Raw genomic sequence first — 19,536 nt, forward strand, 5'->3', positions numbered from 1 at the left:
CTAGTATATTTAACAGCAAAACTAGAACCTTTAAAAAATGCTTTAAATAAACAAAAACAAAACCCCACAAGAGTCCACCTTTCATGTTTTAGGAATGCACTGAAAATGTCAGCATGCCTGTGGCTAAGTGAATGCAAGACTTTGGAAGCACCAGGGGCCACAATGATACTCACAGCGCAGGCCGAAGGCTGCAACTTAAGTGTGGTTGCATGTACATGTAAATATCTTCTTTCACGGACGAGCTTGAATACAAAGATTAAGGCAAGACTGCACAACACGCAGGCCCCATTTTGTCAGTTCTGCTGATATTAACAACATGCAATATTTACCCAATTTCCACCCGTATGGCAGCACTTTTAATGAGCAATGACAGTCCAGGAGTTTAACTACTAAAATGCATATCAACAGAAAGACCATGACATCGACTACTTTTTTCTTTTGGCTCCCACCCGCGGGCTGCATGTTGAGCACCACGCCAACCAAAACCACATCGAGGGCCGCAAACAAACGGGCCGCAGGTGGTCCACTTTCATGAAGTCAGGGCTGCTGTTGTACTAGGATGAATTTAGCCCTTTTCAGCAGGTTGAACTATTCCAGAATAAGGTAACTCAGCTGTGGCATTAAATGTTTGTGCAAAGTGAGGCCTGTTCACTACTTGGAAGGCTTTACCAGTATAAATAACTGGTGAATACTATCCCAGCGAACTGCCCCGGCGTGGTGAATTTTGCCAGTATTGATCCCTGAATAAGATACGCTGTACGGGTAAAACCTCAATTTTGCCAGTGTAATTGCATCTACCAGCAACACAGCTACATCAGTCACAGATCCAACCTCATTGCACTCCTGACCGACAAGAGTCTGTATCCCAGCACTCTGTGTAGCGTCGATGGTAGGAAGGAAAGCAGGTGCAGTTTATGAGACACAAAGTACATTGCGGGACTGCGTTGCTGAAATCGTTGGTGCCAGAACAAGGGGTTTATTGTCCTTCATCTTAGGCGGTCCTTTGCTGCTGTGCCCAGCAAGCACGGAATGCAGCCTGCTGTTCTGATCTGACAGCGCGAGGCACCCACTTTTGCCCAGGTACACTGCACGCCCCGCTGGAATGGTGGGCTGCACTTCACGTTGGCTTGGGACAGGTGTGAACCACCCCTCGAGCAACCAAGGCGGTGAGAGCCAGGCTTCCTCGATTCTAAATCGCACCCTGCCCTAGGGGCTGAAAGTCCACATGGTCTGAGGCATGTTCCTAGCTGGCAGGTTTCCATATCACAAAGCTGTTGGCGCAGCTCTAGCCCCTTGACAGCAAGGGCAGCAGAACCCAAGCAGTGTCCTGACATGGTAGCTGAGTTTCACTCTCTCCTCTTGAACGCATTGCTCAGTGGCAGGGGACACTTGTACTGCCATTCTGGGGACACCGGCATTCCCCAAAGCGTCAGCCCAGGAGAACAGTGTTAGAAATAATAAGCGACGTAACACACGCTGGCCTTAGGAGCCAAACTGCTTTGAACCCAATAGCAGCCATTGAACTGTCCTCTCCTGACAGCTTCAAACTCCTCCTTCACGCCACTCCAGGGCAAATGCTGCTCTATTTAGTGGCGGTAGCCAACGTCAGTGGGCTCAAATGAGAGCAAGTCCCTCAAAGCCTCCGGGCGTGCAAGAATGCAAATATCATTAAACAGTCACATGGCTCAGTCACAGAGAAGGCACTTGGCCAAAAGCAGAATGAGACACATGAAAAGTGTTGTGGGGAAAGCTGCCACCTCTGGTGTCGTGAAGCAGCTAAGCAAGAAGGTATGAAGACTGGCACAAGTCCAACAGAGCTGCCATCTATTTCTAACAGGGTGGATAAAAAATAAATAAATGAAAAAGCTTTTGGGGAGCGGAGAAATCAAAAAATGTCTATTTACTGAATTCGATTTTTATGCTGTTATACACTAAGCTTTTCTTTTCAAAAGCAAATCTGTTTACAAAGAAATCTGAATTTAATACAAAACGTGTTAAGGCCTAAATGTATGATGATCTTTTGAAATATTTAAATAAAAAATAAATATGCTGAATCCACAAGCCAATGTTAAAATCTTTAGCTTAGAGGCTTTTTAATGCATAAAGTATTGGGGGGAGGGAAGACACTTTAGAAACCAAACATTATAAATATGCCATTATAGTTCAGCCTATATAATTTAAGACATTTCCTAAATTTCAAGAGATTCAGGAAAGTAGACAATTAAGTCCCAGTCACTTTTACTAAGGTAGATTTGAAAATGTTCCCAGGGTAACCTGAAAAAAAATCAGTTTAATTCACTGACTGATTTAATCCCCCTCTGTTTCATAAATCATTTCACTGCAAGTGTGAATAAGTTTTGAAAAAAGAAGCTCACATATCCAAAAAATGCAAGGTTGTTTTGGTTCATAAAAATAAAGTGTGTGATATGTTTATTTAAATTCCAGTTGCCATCCAAATGCAGCTCAACAAATCATAAGCAAAAAGTGAATTATCTAGCAAATAAACAACATATTATTCACCATTTTCTAACATTCAAATAGTACAACTATTAAGAATTGAAAAACATAAGCTATATAATTCCTTAAATAAACGCATGGTTATAGTGTACCCACCTAGGTAGCAAAAAGATGTACCAATTCTAGCATAAAGGCTCCATTTACTTATCAACATATCCACCAATGAGAAAGCACTTTTCTTTAGAAAATAACTGATGTACAAATGGAAACGTTGATTAAATTCAATTATTTAAACTGAGGATTTCCACTTGGTGATTTATATCACAATTTAAATCACGGATTTAAATCACCTTGATTTAAATAAAAATCCACCCTGATGTCACGGATCCACAAGATAGATGCTATGCCCCCATCTTGTCTACAGTCTGCAGACCCCCAAGTGTCCTCAGTCACCAGACCCCCAACAGGTCCCACTTTTCCTCCAAGGCAAGGCACAAGGAATCGCTGATTGAACGCTTGGGGCTTCAGCACTCCGGCTCCGCTTAGTAAATCCAACTGAGACTCCTAGCAGAGACTTGTATGCTCTTCAGATTAATGCACGTCCCCAAACTTTTGCAGCGATGCTCAAACAGCCATGTCAGAACACACTGGTTTATTTATCAAGTGGAACCCAGCATAAGAATTCCTCCCGCTAGCAGAGACAAAGGAAGATTAACATACAGCTCTCATATTTCCTAGTTAGCCCAGAGTCCAGCCAAGTTGAGTAAATCCCTCTGTTCAAGGGATCTCTGCTTGACCTCCTTGGTCAGATCCAAGGGGAGAACTTGGACCTCTTCCAGCAGCAAATTATTTTGTTTCCCCTCTCCCTTTGCATCTCCCCCATCCACTGTTCTCAAGCTGGGGGATGCTGCTGAGGGGTGGGGAAATCCATCTCCCTTTGGGTCGCTGATTGCTAGGTGTGTCAGCCCTGGTGATTGATTTTGAGGATTCTCCGCGGACATGAGGGTGGCTTTGGCCAGTCCCTCTTAATGACCCATCCCAGCGCAGATAGTTAGGTGACATTCAGACCTATGACCCGTAGCCTGCCCTGCGAGCAAACCATTCCCCCTGGGAAACAAGTCAGCAGATAGGGGAAACTGAGGCACTCGTCGGCAGTCATAACGGTATTACTAAACATTCACGCTGTCACGTGACTTCTAGCTCTGTTAGTCTGAGTAACACTAGACAAGTCAGCAGGCCTTTCTTAGTCATGTCTGGAAATCCCAGTAGGCAGCTACCTCCATCTTTAGCTGCCTCAACACCTTTGTAAATCTGGCCCTTAACCTGTCTGTCTCAGGCCAGGTCTACACCCAACGCTGGCTCAGCTGAAGGAAAGGTTTGATGTTGACTGGGCGCAGTTTTATACATGGACACTCTTACAGTGGTATAAACCTGGCTTATCTCGGTTCAGCCGGCACCAATACTTCTGGGCGTGTAGACAAAACCCGCAGCCGCCTCATCCCCATTTTGCAGAGAACACAACGGACGTGTGCCAGTAGCCGGAAGGTGCAATGGGGTACTCGAGAGCTAAGAAAAAAGGATTTTCTCAACAGTGAACCGAGCGTGGGGGGTCAGGAAGGTTGCACAAGCATAGCCTAGAGTGGACATCTTTCCCATCAAGCTACTCAGCCTTTGCGTCCCACACTCTGTCTACGGCATGCAAACACGCCTCCTTCCACTGTCACTGGCAAGCCCCAGAGCATTCCTGCCACAGCACCCCACTGCTCTGCAAAAGGAACAGATCCCAGGTGCTGGCAGGTGACATGTGCAGCTGTGGTCCTATTCCCCCTCTCCCGGTGTTTTCCCCGTGCTGCTCCCAGCACTTACAAAGCAGATGGCTGGGGTGTGTGACCCACCAGCACCCATCCCCACGCTTTTCGGAAATGCTTTTTAAGTCAATCTATTATTCCACAGCTATTAGCTGTCAGCAGAGCGCTGCAGAAAGATGCAAGGAGAACAGCCTCGCCTGCCACAGCACGGCACAGCATGCCACCAAGTTCTGCTTTGAATGGCCAATCCAGGTTGGGGTTTTTTGGAGGGGAGGGGGGAATTATATTATCTATGCCGAATTATTGATTATCCTCCTCCTTTGGCAGGGCTTCTCGTGAGGTGGCCCGGCTGCCCTACAGCTACTCTTTCTATAGATATAAGTTTTTCCTACAGGACAACAGTGACGTAGGGATGCCACACTGCACCCCACAGCCCCTTCCCCCCAGCTGCCCCACTTCCTCCCTGCTGCTAACCTAGCAGGGTTGGGCAACCAATGGTTCCCCAGCTGCAGCAGCACCGAAGGTAAGCTGCTGTTGCTGCTGCTGCTGAGCAGGGCTGGCTGTACTTCCGCCAGCCGCCTGCTACTTCGTAGCTCCTGGAGTTTTAAATGACACTGCTCCAGCGATGCAGGGGGGGGGGGGGAGGGCAGCAAGGCCCATGATGGGGGGGGGGGGTAGAATGACTACTGCAGGGGGGAGGGAGGGAAGGCAGCACAGAGACACACATCGACGCACCCACGGGCCTCACTGCTGCGCGCCCCCCATCACTTGAAAACCACATGACGGGCTGCTGCTGGAGTTTTAAATTGCAGTCCTCCAGCCTGTGCCCCACGGCTGTGCAGGGAGTGTGGGGGGCTTGGTGCAGCCGGGCAGGGAGCTATAAGAACTCCCTCTCATGGTGGGGGGGGGGAGCGGGGGGGAGCCACAAGGCCGGAGGGAGAGATCCGGGCTAGGAATAGCCTCAGCTCAAGCCAGTCCGCCCCCCCGGCTGCTGGAGGAAGGAAGTCAGGCCGGCCTTGGCCTCAGCCCGCCAACCCCCCCCCCCCCCCCCCCGTGGCCATGGGGGGAGGGAGAGAGCAGGGGCTGGCCTGGTTTCGGAGGGGGAGGGGGAGCCCAGTGGCTGAGGAGAGAGAGCCAGGGTAGGCCAGGACTGCCACGCCTCAGCCTGGCCCCCCACGGAGGCTGGGGAAGCTGGGGCTGCCTACCCCCGGGAAAGGGGGGGAGTTGCCGAGCGTAGCAAGCAGGGGGCACCATCTCCTAGCTGTAAGGAGATATTAAAATATATTCAACCTTTTCTAAATGCAACATTTTCCTTGACGTATCCCCCAGAGAAAAAGAAAGCCTTCAAGCTATTTTTCACGTGTCTCCAAACACGTATTCCAGCTACAACAACTTGCAGAAGGGGAAAAAAAAAAAGTCTACAACCGCTATTCAGACTCCTTTCCTGGAGACTTCAGCAAAACACGTACCTGCCAGCATCGGAAATCTTACGACTTTATTTATGAGACAAAAAAAGGGCCAAACCTCCGCACTTTGTGGGAATACACTGTAAAAGGAGAGGAGCTGTTTGGAAGGCCAAAACGGAGAAGCCTGCAGCTCTATTGAAGACAGGGGAAAAAAAAAAAGCACCCAGGACTTGATCCTCCATTGCCTTGTGGATCTGTAGTCATTGCTCCTGTGCAGAGCAAGTGTAGTATATTACACCTGCTTTGCATTGGAGTAAGTCATAGAATAACAGTCATTTAGAGCTGGAAGGGAGCTAGGGAGGTCATGTGTCCATCCCCGTCTACGGTGGCAGGGCCATATACACCTAAGCCAGCCTTAGGAGCCGTTTGTCTCTCTACCCTACTCTTTCAAACCCAATATGATGAGGCTTCCGTGGCTCCTTAGATGCAGAAGCAAGAAACTCTCCCTCTTACACAGTGACAGTCCCATGTAGGCATTAATACGTGGGGAGTTTTACAGCAGGCAAGCGGTGAAGACTTGCCCTCTCGCACAATGCCCTTTGAGGGGAGACGTGGGGGAGCATGCACGGCCCAAGCCAAGTCACTGTCCTGCTACTGGATCCACAGGGCGCAGACCCTGGTGCCTGGTGCAGAGTCCCAGAAACTGCAATGGAGCTCCAAGCAAGGTGGTAAGATACTGCTCTCTGGGTCTCTGGGCACAACCTGGGCCTGGTTCTGTAACAAGGAGACACCGTTGCAATGGGTCCAGCTGATTCCCAAGGGAAACAGGCCCCGTTTTCACGAGGGGTATTTAGTTCTCATTTCAGAAGTTTGTTTCTTTAAAAAACACAAACCAGCCAGAGTCACAAAAGGGTCTAAGACATGCACGCAAGAGATCGCAGCCAATTGGCTACAAACAGGCAGGGAGTGTGACATAGAGCTGTACATTCATGCAACGTTCTATGTATATGCTGGACCAGAACTGATTGGGTCCCGGGGACAAAAGTTACTTTGGACACTTGCTGTGCATTTGGAAAGACACACTAGCGTTCCTTATTAAGGGCCTGATTCTGCCCCTTTCCCCGCACCCAGCTGTGATTTTTATTACCCTGGTAGCCCCACTGACCTCAAGGGGTGTGCTTGTACCTCTGTAGTAACCCCATCCTAAAGTCTCATTTCCCTACAGTAATTATTGTAGTTTAGCTGCTTGGCATTGTTATAGTGCTCATATTAAAAAGCTCGCTTGTGCCACTTAGGCAGAGTCGGCACTGGGAGCAGCAGGCACACGGTGACTCAGAGGGAAGGGTGACGCTGTCGCTCTACAACACCCTCTCCTAGGGTGCACCCTGCTTCTTTCCATACGCCAGTTCAGTGCCCTGGGAGCATGATTCTGCAGGTGTAACAAGAGATGCCCAGATCTTCCCATCTTTGTAGGGTTCAAATCACCATTCTTGCCACAGTGAGTTGGAGGCTCATGTCATGGACCAGGACAAAATACACAGAATTTACAAGCCTCGTAACACTGGCCACTAAGAGTCTGGGAAGTTATTTGAGCACAGGTGAGTCCTAGAGAGAAACATGTAATAGCTACAGTCATTTAATTTGGGTAGGAAAAGAGAGCATACACGCCCGTAGGCTAGGGTCTTCCATTCTGCATTTCAAGCAGGAACCAACCACTACGAATCACTCCTTCAAATATTCACACCGCTTAAACTTGGCCCGTGTTTCTACAATAACATATTACATAAAATGTAATAGAAGGCTCCTGGATTTAGATTTCACACTTTCTGGCTCATTTTGTTGGAAGAAAACATCTGTTTGACAGGAGTTAAAAAATGTTTTAAAGTTAAATAACTAAATTAAAAAGGAACTCACACCATGGGGATAAACTGCACTCAAGCCCCCGCCAGGAAGCATGGAAACTCTTTGGAGCAAGCGTTCGCTGTTCAATACCAAGTAGTACCTATCCTTTGTACTAGATAATTTACATGTACTACATAACATTTTGCCTTGGGTTTAACTGGCTCAAACTTAAAAGCCCCTGGTGTTTTAAATATAATTGGACAAACCCTGCACCCAGTTACACTGGTGGAGTTACGCTGGATTTTCACAAAGCACATTTATTTAATGCTTTCCGCCTTCACTGAAGTCACACACTGACACTTCTCAAAAAACACAGCTGCACAATATATTAGCTTTATGCCAGTATTAAAACATCTTTAGAATTAGGCTGATGAAATAGTTAAGTGGCAAAACTCTCATTAAGTTCAATAAGAACAGGCTCAGGTTCTAAATTATTATAGGACAGCACTTATCAATAGATCTCAAAACATTTTAACAAAAAAGGTAAATTGCCTCCATTTTACAGATAGGGAAAGTGAGGCACAAGGTGGTAAAGTGACTCGCCCAATGTCACCCAGTAAACCAGTGGCAGAGCTAGGAATAGAATCCAGGCCTTCTGAACTCCAGGTCAGTGCACTGTCTGCTGAGTCCCACTGCCTCTAATTGCATAGGGAAGAGTAAATACATACTACATACAGCAGGGGTGGGGAACCTCTGGCCCCATTTAATTTAATCCAGGCTGCAGCAAATCTCCATGCCAGAGGCCAGAAGCGGTGAACCTCAGTTTCTCCCTCTCTTCCCCCTTTGGGTTGGAGCTGCAAGCACCACTGCCTGCTTGCAGCAAGAGCTCTGCACTCTGCCTGCAGGTGCCTGCCCCTGCAGCTCCCATTGGCCAGGAACCATAGCCAATGGGAGCTGTGGTGGGCGGTGCCTGCATGTAAGGGAGGTGCATGGAGCCACCAGCTCAGAGACATGCCAGCTGCAGCTGCTTCTGGGAGCCGCAGCACAGGGCAAGGAGCCTGCCTTCGCCCAGCTGTGAGACCAAACAGGAGCTGCCTGAGATAAGTGCCCTGCACCTTCTCCTGCATCCCAACTCCCTGCACTAGGCCTGAGCCCCCCCCCCCTTATCCAGACTCCCTCCCAGACCCTACGCCCCAAATCCCTGCCCCAGCCCTGAGCCTACTGCCACCCTCAAACTGCCTCCCAAAGCCTGCACCTTCCACCCCGCCCTCACCTGCTTCAGCACCCTCCCACCCAGACCCCACACCTACTGCCTGCACCCCAAACCTCTCACCCTGAGTCCCTCCCCACCCTGCACCCCCAATCAGAGCCCTCACCTCCTTCCATACCTCAATCCTCTGCCCCAGCCTGGAACCCCCCCTGCACTCTGAACCCCTCATTTTTGGCCCAAGCCTCTGCATCCTCCCCCACATGACTGTATGAGGCCCACGACGGATTTTTTCTGAGGGTCAATGGCCCCTGATAGGAAAAAGGATCCCCACCCCCAACACAAGGCACAGTACTATTACAAGATACTCTTACTTCAAACAGGAAGGAACACACATCTCGATTTGGAATAAAAGGCAGCCTGTAACTCCAAGAATAAGAGAAATACTAGATTTCTGAAGTCTGCTTAACCCACATCCCTCATCACTGCGACCATCCGTGCATGCCCTGGATGGCTTGGCACTTCCGAGATACAGCTTGGCTTCATCTTTCAGCTCAGCTTCCTTGTGAATTCAAAGCCTCAGGGAGGCTTTCTTACTGCTTTGTCACAGTGGGGGCTCAGAGCCAAAGCTCAGATCCATGTCTGAACTTTCCCAAAGCTCAGCAGTTTCCAGATCCATGTTTTCCCTCCACAGGGGATGTGAGGAACTGAAAGTCAATGGTAGGTACTTGTGTTCACCGGCAACACAATGACAGCCCCACAATTCCATTTCAGCCAGTTACAGAGAGCAAGCCCACAGCTTGGGGAAAGGGGTTTGCATCTGAGGTTGCATTTTGGGCTCATCTGTAACTTTTAAATGAGCAGCTTGTTGGACAGTCATGAAGCCAGAAAGCACGTTCTACCAGATGCAAAGCAGCTGGGTGTGCTTGTAGTTCTAATTTCTTCTGGCCCATCCATATCACGTGAAGGATGTTCAACTGTGGCCATAGTTGATACAATTTGTATCGACCACAGGATTAGTCGATACGGGCCGCTCTGCAGAGCTGCAGCAGGAATAGCTCCAGGAGCCGGCTCGAGCCGGGACTGAGCAGTCCCGGCTCCTGCCAGCTCCGGGAACCACGCACCCTGGCTCCTGGTTTTAAATGGACTAAGAGCCACCAGGCTCTTACTAATTTTAAAATACAGAGATGCAGTGTCCCGGACCAGGACGAACCAGGACTGCTTGGTTCCACGTTGCGCCAAGTCCAGCAGCCCCTGTTCACAGTGGCCAGGACTGATCACGGGTAGGGGCTGATAGAGGTTCCACAGAGACAGTGCTGGTGGGAACCGGCTTTTAAGCCGACTCCTCCCACACCGGCTCCTGTTCCTATGACAAGCAGCGGGGGGAGGGCGGGAGCGAGCAGTCGATACTCCACTCGACAAGCTTATGCTTATCGGGTAGTTGACTACTCGCTAACATCCCTATATCAAGTCACATTCGTTTCTCTACCCAGCTCATCCCTGTCCTTGAGAGGGGTAGAGATGGAGCGTCACCAGACCTTATCGTGGGCTGGCTAGCAGCCACTTCAGCAAACTTAACCTGTACCTTCAGCGCTGGCCAACTTCATATTTAACATACAAATATGTTCATGCCTCCTTTTAAGCCAGTGGAGCTCTTTACACCATTGCTTTGGGACTCCTTGTGAGACAGCAGCACCAGGCCTTAGTGGGATATTCAAAAGTGCAGGACTCCCCAAATCTAATCAACATCCACAGGAACTGTGGGTGCTCACGACCCGTGTTCCCTGTAAGCTGAGCACTTGGGCAGTCACCCAGGAGAGAGTCAAATGCTGCCCAGCTGATTAGTGGAGCCAGCAGCATATGTTTCCACTAGTGGTGCACATCCACACATGCCTTGGTGCACATAACAAAATTTATTCTGCACATATATGGAAAAAAATTGGAGGAAACACTGCTTAGCACCTCTGAAAATTGTGCAACATCTTTGCAGACACTGAGAATTCATGATCCCTGTGTCTGACTAATCCTGCATTCCAAAAAACAGGTTAAAAAGGGAATTGTAAATTAGGTCAAATGCTACTGAAGAGTGCCAATTATTTTATAGAGAGCAGATTGCACTAGAATGCCAGTTAATTCTCAGCTTGCAGTTGTCAGATTCTTGCTGAAATTCCTCCTTTGCTTCAGCTGCCATATTAAATTGCCACGTATTCAGTATTAATGAGACAGATGAAACAGAGCGAGACAACCTGCGCTCTTTCTGTGATAAAAGACACTATGTGGCAGACACAAATTCCTTTAAATATTCAAGGCATTAAGAGTTTGAGATTAGCTACAATAGTACCTACAATATACTGGAAACATACTTGAAAAAAGCCATTTTCAGCGTCTAAACTGAAATCTAGTGCCTTGAAAAAAACAAAAGCCACGGAATAAAGCTACCCCTGGTTCCCTATTTGTTAAAGCCCTTAACATCATGATTTTGTTTGGACACAAGCAGGGAAATGTTTACAGGGGTGGGGAACCCTTTTTGGGTTGGGGGCCACTGGCCCACAGAAAAATTAATCAGGGGGCACGCACAAGTGAGACACAAACACAAACAAAACAAACCCTGACTGAAGTGGCCCCCGACTGAGGAGAGAGACTCCACACATTCTCCTCACGCACCAGAGCCTGGGGAATCCAGGCTAGTAGATTTTGTGTGCTCCAGCCCCCCATGGGGGGGGGGGGAGAAGGAGCAGAAGTGCCAGTGCAAGCTCCCCAGTGCTGGGGGGAGAATCCTGAGCTTAGGGGCCACATCTGGCCCTCAGGCCTTAGCTTCTCCATCCCTGGTTTAAAGCGGAAATTGTAAGCCTGGATTTTGAGACGACTCAGCTCAAGACACCTTAAAGTGCCTGCCCAGGGAAAAGATCTAGAAGCCTCTTTAATGAAGTAGAGCTCCACTGGGGGGGGGGGGGATGTTCTGGTTTTTAGACAATTTGTGTAATTAACCAATTGAACAGGTCACCAAGGAATGGGGTAAAGTCTCCATCATTGGAAGTCATTAAATCAGACCAGAAGTTTTTTAAAAACACAGACAGTGCACATACACCCACCCTTTCTACTCCAAGTGAGTCACTGGGTAAAATACCACCCAAGTTACCCAGTTAGCCAACTGACAGTCTTATTATGGCGTCTCAACCTTATTTTTATAGGGTCCCAATTTTTTGAAGGCGGGTGTCCAGCACGTTCTGAATAAAATATATCTCTGGGTGGCAATCAAATAATCAAAGGCAAAAACTAGCCTCTGTTTAAAAATTTTGACCCAAATTACTACTAAAGAATATGTATTATACATCAATAACTAATAAAGCGTATGTCTTATACATACATGTATCAAATCCTATTGAGCTAAAGAATAATCAAGACAAGAGACAAGAAAGATATGAAGGAACAAACAAGAGAAAAGAGTTACAGTTTTTTGGAGCTTCGGTAGCTAACAGGAGACAATCTAAGTGCAAGCATCTTGGGTAACGATTGTTATTTCAGTAAGGTGCCAAGAGGTGTTTTCAATGTTAGCCAGATGCTGCTGTCTTTCCAGGTTGCAAGTCTCTCACTTGCCAAACCATGCTGTTGCCTGCCAAATACTATACTGGAAAAAAAAGCCATTATTATAACAATCCTGGCATTCTTCATTCATCTAAGTGTGGCCAACAGCAAAAAAAAAAAAAAAGTAATACTATTACAGTCTGAGACTGCCACTCAAATTGCAAGGGGTGGGTGTTGAGCTCAGTTGAAGAGGATTTGAAACGCAAAGAATAGGTTGTGGGAGGAAGCTGAGAGTAAAATGATCTAACAATATAATAAAAGATTTTCCGTTCACTCTCCAGCACAGCTTATGCGCTGCAGTTTATCACTGCAATATAAATAAAGTAAAGCTTCTATGTAATTATCAAAGCAATCTTCACAAGGCTGATCCTGGCTTTATCTTCCTACTGTTTAAAAATATAAATGGAAGATGACAAGGGTAGAGATCTTGGAAACTTGACTGGAATCATGTTAAATTGTTCTGAGTCAAGATTTTTAAATACTCACCTTAGACACTGAATCTCTTCCTTAAACGCAAAAGGAAAATGGGGCCTGATCCTATTTTCACTGACCTCAATGGCAAAACTCCCACTGACTTCAACAGAGCAGGATTGTCCCAGCCACCTTATGGAGAAAAAATATCAGACCGGAGTAGGTCAGCCTTTTCTGAGGATTCCCCTCAGAATCCAAACCATTGATCCATCAGTGGAAGAATTTAAAAAAATTAAACATTCTTCTCACTCAGCTTCCTCTTATGACCTAAGAGAGATTAACGTTACTCTGGAGCACAAGGGACAAATACAATGAGATTTACCAAAGGACTTTGCAGCAGGTGTTCAGGAATCTCCAAAGAAGTGGATGTTTGGATACAAAACCAACAAGTTTCTAGAAAGAGCTCTTTCCCTATAACAGTTGAGGAGGGCACATGGCTGGTAAAGGAAGTGAGGGGTGTAAGTGACTAGTCGGCTATCCGATAAGTGTACGCTTATGGGATGATCGACAAGTGATGCGAGAGGGTGGGCCTCTTGTACATTTCAAAGGCTGAGGCGCCACAGAGAGGGCAGGGGCAGCGGGAGTCCCTCGCTGGCCCTGCGCTCCCTGCGGGGCTTCTACTTTTGAACTGTAGTAAGAGCCTAGCCAGGTGGAGGTGCCCTTATAAACTATTTGAATAGTCGATGGAAATACCATTGACTATTCGATTAGCTAATCTAAATTTAACACCCCTAAGGGAAATATTTATGATTTTGGAGCAAGATTTATTAATATATTTTAAATGATAAATATATTAATAGTAATGTTATATTATACCTATATTCAGGGCTCGACAATCTATGTCATCTACTCGCCTGTGGCGAGTAGATAACATCCCGGAAGAGCCGGGTTTGGGCAATCTGTGCATGTGCAGAACGCCGGACAGCGCGGCTGGCGAGCCCTGGCTATATTAATAGAATCAAAATAAAACAAGGAAGGGGGTGAACTCAAACATATACACATTCCGAGTTCAGGAAACAAGCAATCAGCTGAGAAAATCCCTGAAATGCCCCATGACATTACGTTATCAGTGACAGCAGGAGATGAAAGGAGAAAACAGAAGGCCCAGTCCTACACACAGATGCACATACACTAACTCCCAGTGACTTCCACATAGCTAGGACACACTGTTTGCAGAACAGAACTCTCTTCGAAACAGACTCTGTTTAGATTTTTGGATAAGAAACCCCTAGGACATGAGTTGGGAGGTAATTATTAGCGAAATGGTGATATATAATCTCTTGGTCACTTGCTTGCTGTTCCAATAGTTGATTTAATTCACTTGGGAACAGCTGAGGCCATCTCAGTGGAAGACCAAAGAGATGCTGTGGGGGTACAGAGAGACAGACAGAGGAAAAAACTTGGTGATACTTGTAAAACACTGCAGGGAATTGACTCCCCCCCCCCCTTTCCTATGGATTTTTTTTCAAATACAGCACAGCAAGGTGGTCTGTCAGTTCTTGTCTATCCTGGAGTCCGAATGCTGTTAACAGGAACAGTGTACATAACTAGTTCTAGAATACCACTGGCCCTGCGCTACGGAGGGTGGAGAAGCGCAATGTAGATTAAAAGAGTCTCCACTCACGAGATACCTAGCTTCTCAGTGGTATGGTCTCCCGTGGCCCTCCAGACTCCTTTGCAAAAAGCCACGCAGGACGGGCTCAGAGGGTTGGCACCGGCTGGCTGGATTTGTGCCACTAGTTACAAAAAAATAAAAGCCTTGTGCCCATCCCACCTCTGCAATTGTCAGAGACGGAAAAATTCCAAGAGGAAGGACAAAGAAAACCCCCAGATTCTTTCCAGCGCGGGCAGGCACTGGCCAGAAAAGAGTCTCTCTCCCGGGGATAAGGGAGGGGAAAATGTAAAATGCCTCAGCTGTAAGCAAACATTTGCTTCTTGGATTGAGGCTGCTTAATGAGCCATGGCATTTCAATGGCCCTCATTAGGCTTTAAAACAAACTGCTCTGCAGCATCCCTAGGTAAGGAACATCTTCCAAGAGTCTCCCACCTTTGCTTCACAAGGAACTAGCCCTAGGGAAGATGGACAACACTTGAAGGCCCTCCACTGAGAAAAAGGTTAGCCAGGCAGGGGGCACACTGTTCACGCCCCGGCTCTCAGCGTTGTTAACACCTGGGAACAACTGAAAGGGGGAGAGCAAGAAGGGGAAAGATTTGAATGAATCTTCCTGGTGGAGAAAACCAGAGGTCACACCCCTGCTAGGTCTGTGATGGAAGGTGTTAGAGATGGCTTGGACAGTTGCGAACAGGGAGATGGGTCTGCAAAAAGCAACCTCTGTATGCAGGTAGGGGGGTTCTGCTGCCATTATAGATACTTATGGGGCCCCACTACTGTGATGTCTGAGGACCTTACAATGTAGACATGCTCATAGCACCCCGCTAGACATTTATCTAGAAGGGAGAAGAAGAAACTTCCCAGAAGCATCACGGCCACAGAAAACCCAACAATAAAAAAAGAGGCATTTGCAAACACCGGGAAAAGACTGATCTGGCCATTAGATGCTACTTCCGGGGTCAATTCCCTCCTCTGCCAGACTTGCTACGTCACCTTGGTTGCATCCTCGTGCTGCACCTCAGTTCCCAACGGTAAAATGGAGATTCCAATGCCTCCCCACCTTGCGGGGTGCTACACCTTCCATAAACCACTCTGCCAGCTGTCAGAGACACCATGTACATAATAAGAGCATGCATCCAATAATACAGATGGAAGCCTCGCTTTCCAAAGATGCAGAGCATCCACAATTTTCAATTATCAATTTTGGTATCAGTGGTACTGCTGGTGAACAGCACCTGGGGTCAGCTCAACATCTCTCTTTCTCTTTCTGTATTTTTTTAAATGAAATCGGACGTTGTGCCAGCAGTAACAAAAAATACCGGAACATCCTAAAAATCACAAATCCTAGTACTCCGTTAGCCCAAACTTTGGTTTTCTCTCTAGAGAGCGTGATTGGTAGCCCTTCCTGCATAATTGATACCTTTTCAGGATAAATCTAATATACTGTAGTTCAAGTCATTTTTAATATTGTAATATCTTCCAAGGCCCATGTGTAAAATTTGCATTCTAGTACGGCTTTATCTTACATAGTAGCATTCTAGTACAGCTTTATCTTACTAGTAGCTCAAGTCCATTTTTGGACTTGAGCTACTAGTCGTCCTATCAAGTTAAGACACAATCTTAAAAACACTCAAACATGTTGCATAATGTTAAGCAGATACAAACTGGAATCCCTACCATAACCCTGCAAAAACACGTGCACAACTTTACACGCAGGAATCACTCTCACCAAAAACAATGAGATCGCTTGCAGTGAATAAACTGCATTAGCCTTTGCTGGATCAGGGTCTTCTAAAAATCTTTCCTTCTTTCAGAACTGAGCCAGCCTTCTACGTTATAATTAAATATGGTTTCGTTGGAGTGGCTGGTTGGGTAATATTTGTTCTAGTTATTTTTTAATGCATGTTTTATGACTAGCATAAACCTTACATCCTGCAGGTTTATGGCCATCTCAAACATGACTCAAGAATATCTTGGTTCATTAAATCTGATTAAGTCGTTCTTAGTTTCATTCCTTCTGCTTTCATTTCCCCCAAAATATTATACAAATTTTAAGATACAAATTAGTTAAATGCTTGGTTTTCAAGCTCTGAATTTAAGGGGAATGTCTACCCTTTTCTTGATATATCCAATTTAACCGGTGCATATTTCCATTGGTGCACTATTATTTCGGTTTAAGAAATGCTTATTTTGGTTCAGCTTACACCTCTTTCTAATGGACTTAAACTAGCACATGAAAGCAAAGGATTAATAGACACAAATCAGATATTCAAAATGGTAACACACAGAAACCGATTGGGGGACATTTTAACCTGCCTGGGTACTCAGTAATAGATTTAAAAGTAGCCATTCTTTTGCGGAATAATTTCAGGAACCAACCAGAGATTTGAGACTGCGGGATTGGCCTTCAAATGCAAGTTTGACATGTTTACCAGGGAATGAACAAAGACATTAACTGGATGCAGGGCCAGACTGAGGCATGGGCGTGCCGGGCAGCTGCGTGGGGCGCCAACCGATGGGGGGTACCCGATGGCAGCTGTAAGGGGTGCGCGGCGTCTCTTATAGCTGCCATCAGGCGCCGTGTGCCTCCCGCAGCACCGGCCCCACGGCGCCGTCCAGCAGCGCCCTTCCTCCCACGGCCACGGGGCCCTGCACAGCCCGGCGCGCGCGAGCAGTGCTGGCCGTGCTGGGCTGGGCAGCGCATACGCTGTGCACCCCAGGGGTGGGCTCTGGGCTGCGTGCCAGCAGCCGTAGCCAGCCCGCGCATGCACCGTGCACCCTGGGGGCAGGCCTGCTCATGCGCCGTGCGCCCAAAGGCTGCGCCGCGCACCCGGGCCCAGGGCACCAAAAGGACTCGGGCCGGCCCTGACTGGATGGGCCGTTATAGTCAATACCCAAATGACAGCAAAAGCTAAGTATCAGACACTCTATTAGCCTCATTTCATTGACACTATAATTGACAGACGGGGTTTTTTTTTCCTCCTCCCCCTGGTCCCTCTTTTAATGCTTTAAATTTTGGGGGGTTTCTATGCCCCAGTGCTTCTTGCTTCACTCATCTGAAGAAGTGGGTGGTGCCCACGAAAGCTCATGATTCTATTTGTTTTTTTAGGTGCTGGATCAGGTGCTCCAGGGCCACTTGTCCTTTATGGTTTTTTAAGTTACAGACTAACATGGCTACTCCTCTGAGACATGAATACCATGCCACTTTTTGCATCAGTTTAACTAGATAAGTTATCACTTAACCTTGTACTGGTTCCCGTCTTCATGTAGACAAGTCGCTCCTCACTCACTTAGCAACACATTTAGGCCTCTGCTACAGTCCCAATGGATTTCAACGGGATTTAAGCCTGTACTGAAGTACAAGTTTTACATTTAAAGTGCATACTTAATGCCTTGCTGAACTGGGATCTTAGAGGGCCATTTCACAGCCAGCTCTGTCTTTATAGTAGCTATTATATAGTTGTTCTTTTATTAAATTTCAACTCGTTTAGTTTAGCAACGCAACTTCCCCTTCTACAACAACACTGAGAAGGGACTTTACACATTTACTCTGCTGCATTGAACTATGCAGTTTATTAGCCTGTTAGAGCCATAATTACGTAATAAACGCTAACAGAGACTGTATGATCCAGGTCCCATCTTGAACACAGACATCATTTAAGAAAGCAGCCACGTTGAAAATCTTCAACTCATGTGCAACATCTGTTTGACTGGTACACACAGGAAAGAGTCAATCAAGTTTCTTTCCCTTCCCCCTCCCGACAAAGTATGAAAGTGCATTCATCTGGTCAGCACTTCATTTCTCCCACATTTCTGAGAGTTAGACATAATGAAAGTATTTTGGTAAGATCGCTTTTAATGCCTTTCTACTCCCCAGCACGTATGAAAAACACTGTGGGAACGGGAGCACAAACCAAACTGGTCTACATCAAAAATGACAAAAGCTTGTCCCAAGAAGTCATTTTAAATTACGGTTTCTAACTCAGCGATTATCCATTAGCAACGTGGAAAAACAAACAAAAATACCTAAAAAACAAAATCTAAAATCCCAGGCATTTTCCCTCTCCTTAATAAATCCTAGACGGAATCTACAGATGCACTTAAATCCAACAGCTGTATGTTTTCTGACTGTGGGAAATTGCTTGGGAGAAGCCAGAGCTGCCAAAAGCCCACACTGACTCACCATCACCATTTATTACATGTATTTTATTCTTTGGGGGATAGCTGGGGAGGAAGCTAAGAGAGCATTTCATGCCCTGTTAATCCAGATTTCAGATGCATTACCCTTCTCTCCCCAAACCCTTCTGTTTTCCAGCACAATTTCTCCCCTCTCCCAGGGCACACAACACCAAACGCTTTACCCAAAGGAGGAACTATTTGCCCAACTGTTGTACGAAGCAGTGGAAGAGAAAGTAGAGCTAAGGCGTCTCCATCCGGTACCCAATTTACCACCGCTTCTGCCAGGACAGAGGACGTTTGAAACCTCCCAAGAACGAACCAAGCTGGAATCGCCATCCCTGCTGCTGTACGGGGCAGCTAGGGAAGCATCACTTACGAATGTTTCTCCCCGCGCTGCCGGCCAGGGCGCACACAGGGCTGGGAGCCGGAGGGGCTGGCTCGGGGGCTGCACACACCTCCCAGTCCCTTCCAGGGAGGGCTCCAAGCGAAGCACTGGACTCGATTCGGATCTCGCCCCACGTGTGAGAAGCAAGGGGCTTGATTCGGATCCCACACCCAGCGGAAGAAGCAAGGGGTCCGATTCAGATCTCGCCCCACGTGTGAGAAGTAGGGGGCCTGATTCGGATCCCATACCCGGCGCGAGGAGCAGGGGGCTTGATTCGGATCCCACACCCGGCGCGAGGAGCAGGGGGCTTGATTCGGATCCCACACCCGGCGCGAGGAGCAGGGGGCTTGATTCGGATCCCACACCCAGCGGAAGAAGCAAGGGGTCTGATTCAGATCTCGCCCCACGTGTGAGAAGCAGGGGGCCTGATTCGGCTCCCACACCCGGCGCGAGGAGCAGGGGGCTTGATTCGGCTCCCACACCCAGCGGAAGAAGCAAGGGGTCTGATTCAGATCTCGCCCCACGTGTGAGAAGCAGGGGGCCTAATTCGGCTCCCACACCCGGCGCGAGGAGCAGGGGGCTTG

General features: G+C 47.5%; 1 protein-coding gene across 4 annotated transcripts in view; it reads right to left on the minus strand.

The window, feature by feature from the left end:
• Nucleotides 1-19,536, minus strand: part of SEPTIN11 (septin 11) — a 119,888-nt gene that overhangs the window by 81,006 nt on the left and 19,346 nt on the right. The gene's annotated exons all lie outside the window — the stretch shown is intronic.

This window comes from Pelodiscus sinensis, chromosome 4 (assembly GCF_052426305.1).
Source record: "Pelodiscus sinensis isolate ZL-2025 chromosome 4, ASM5242630v1, whole genome shotgun sequence".
In the NCBI taxonomy this organism is placed as follows: Eukaryota; Metazoa; Chordata; order Testudines; family Trionychidae; genus Pelodiscus; species Pelodiscus sinensis.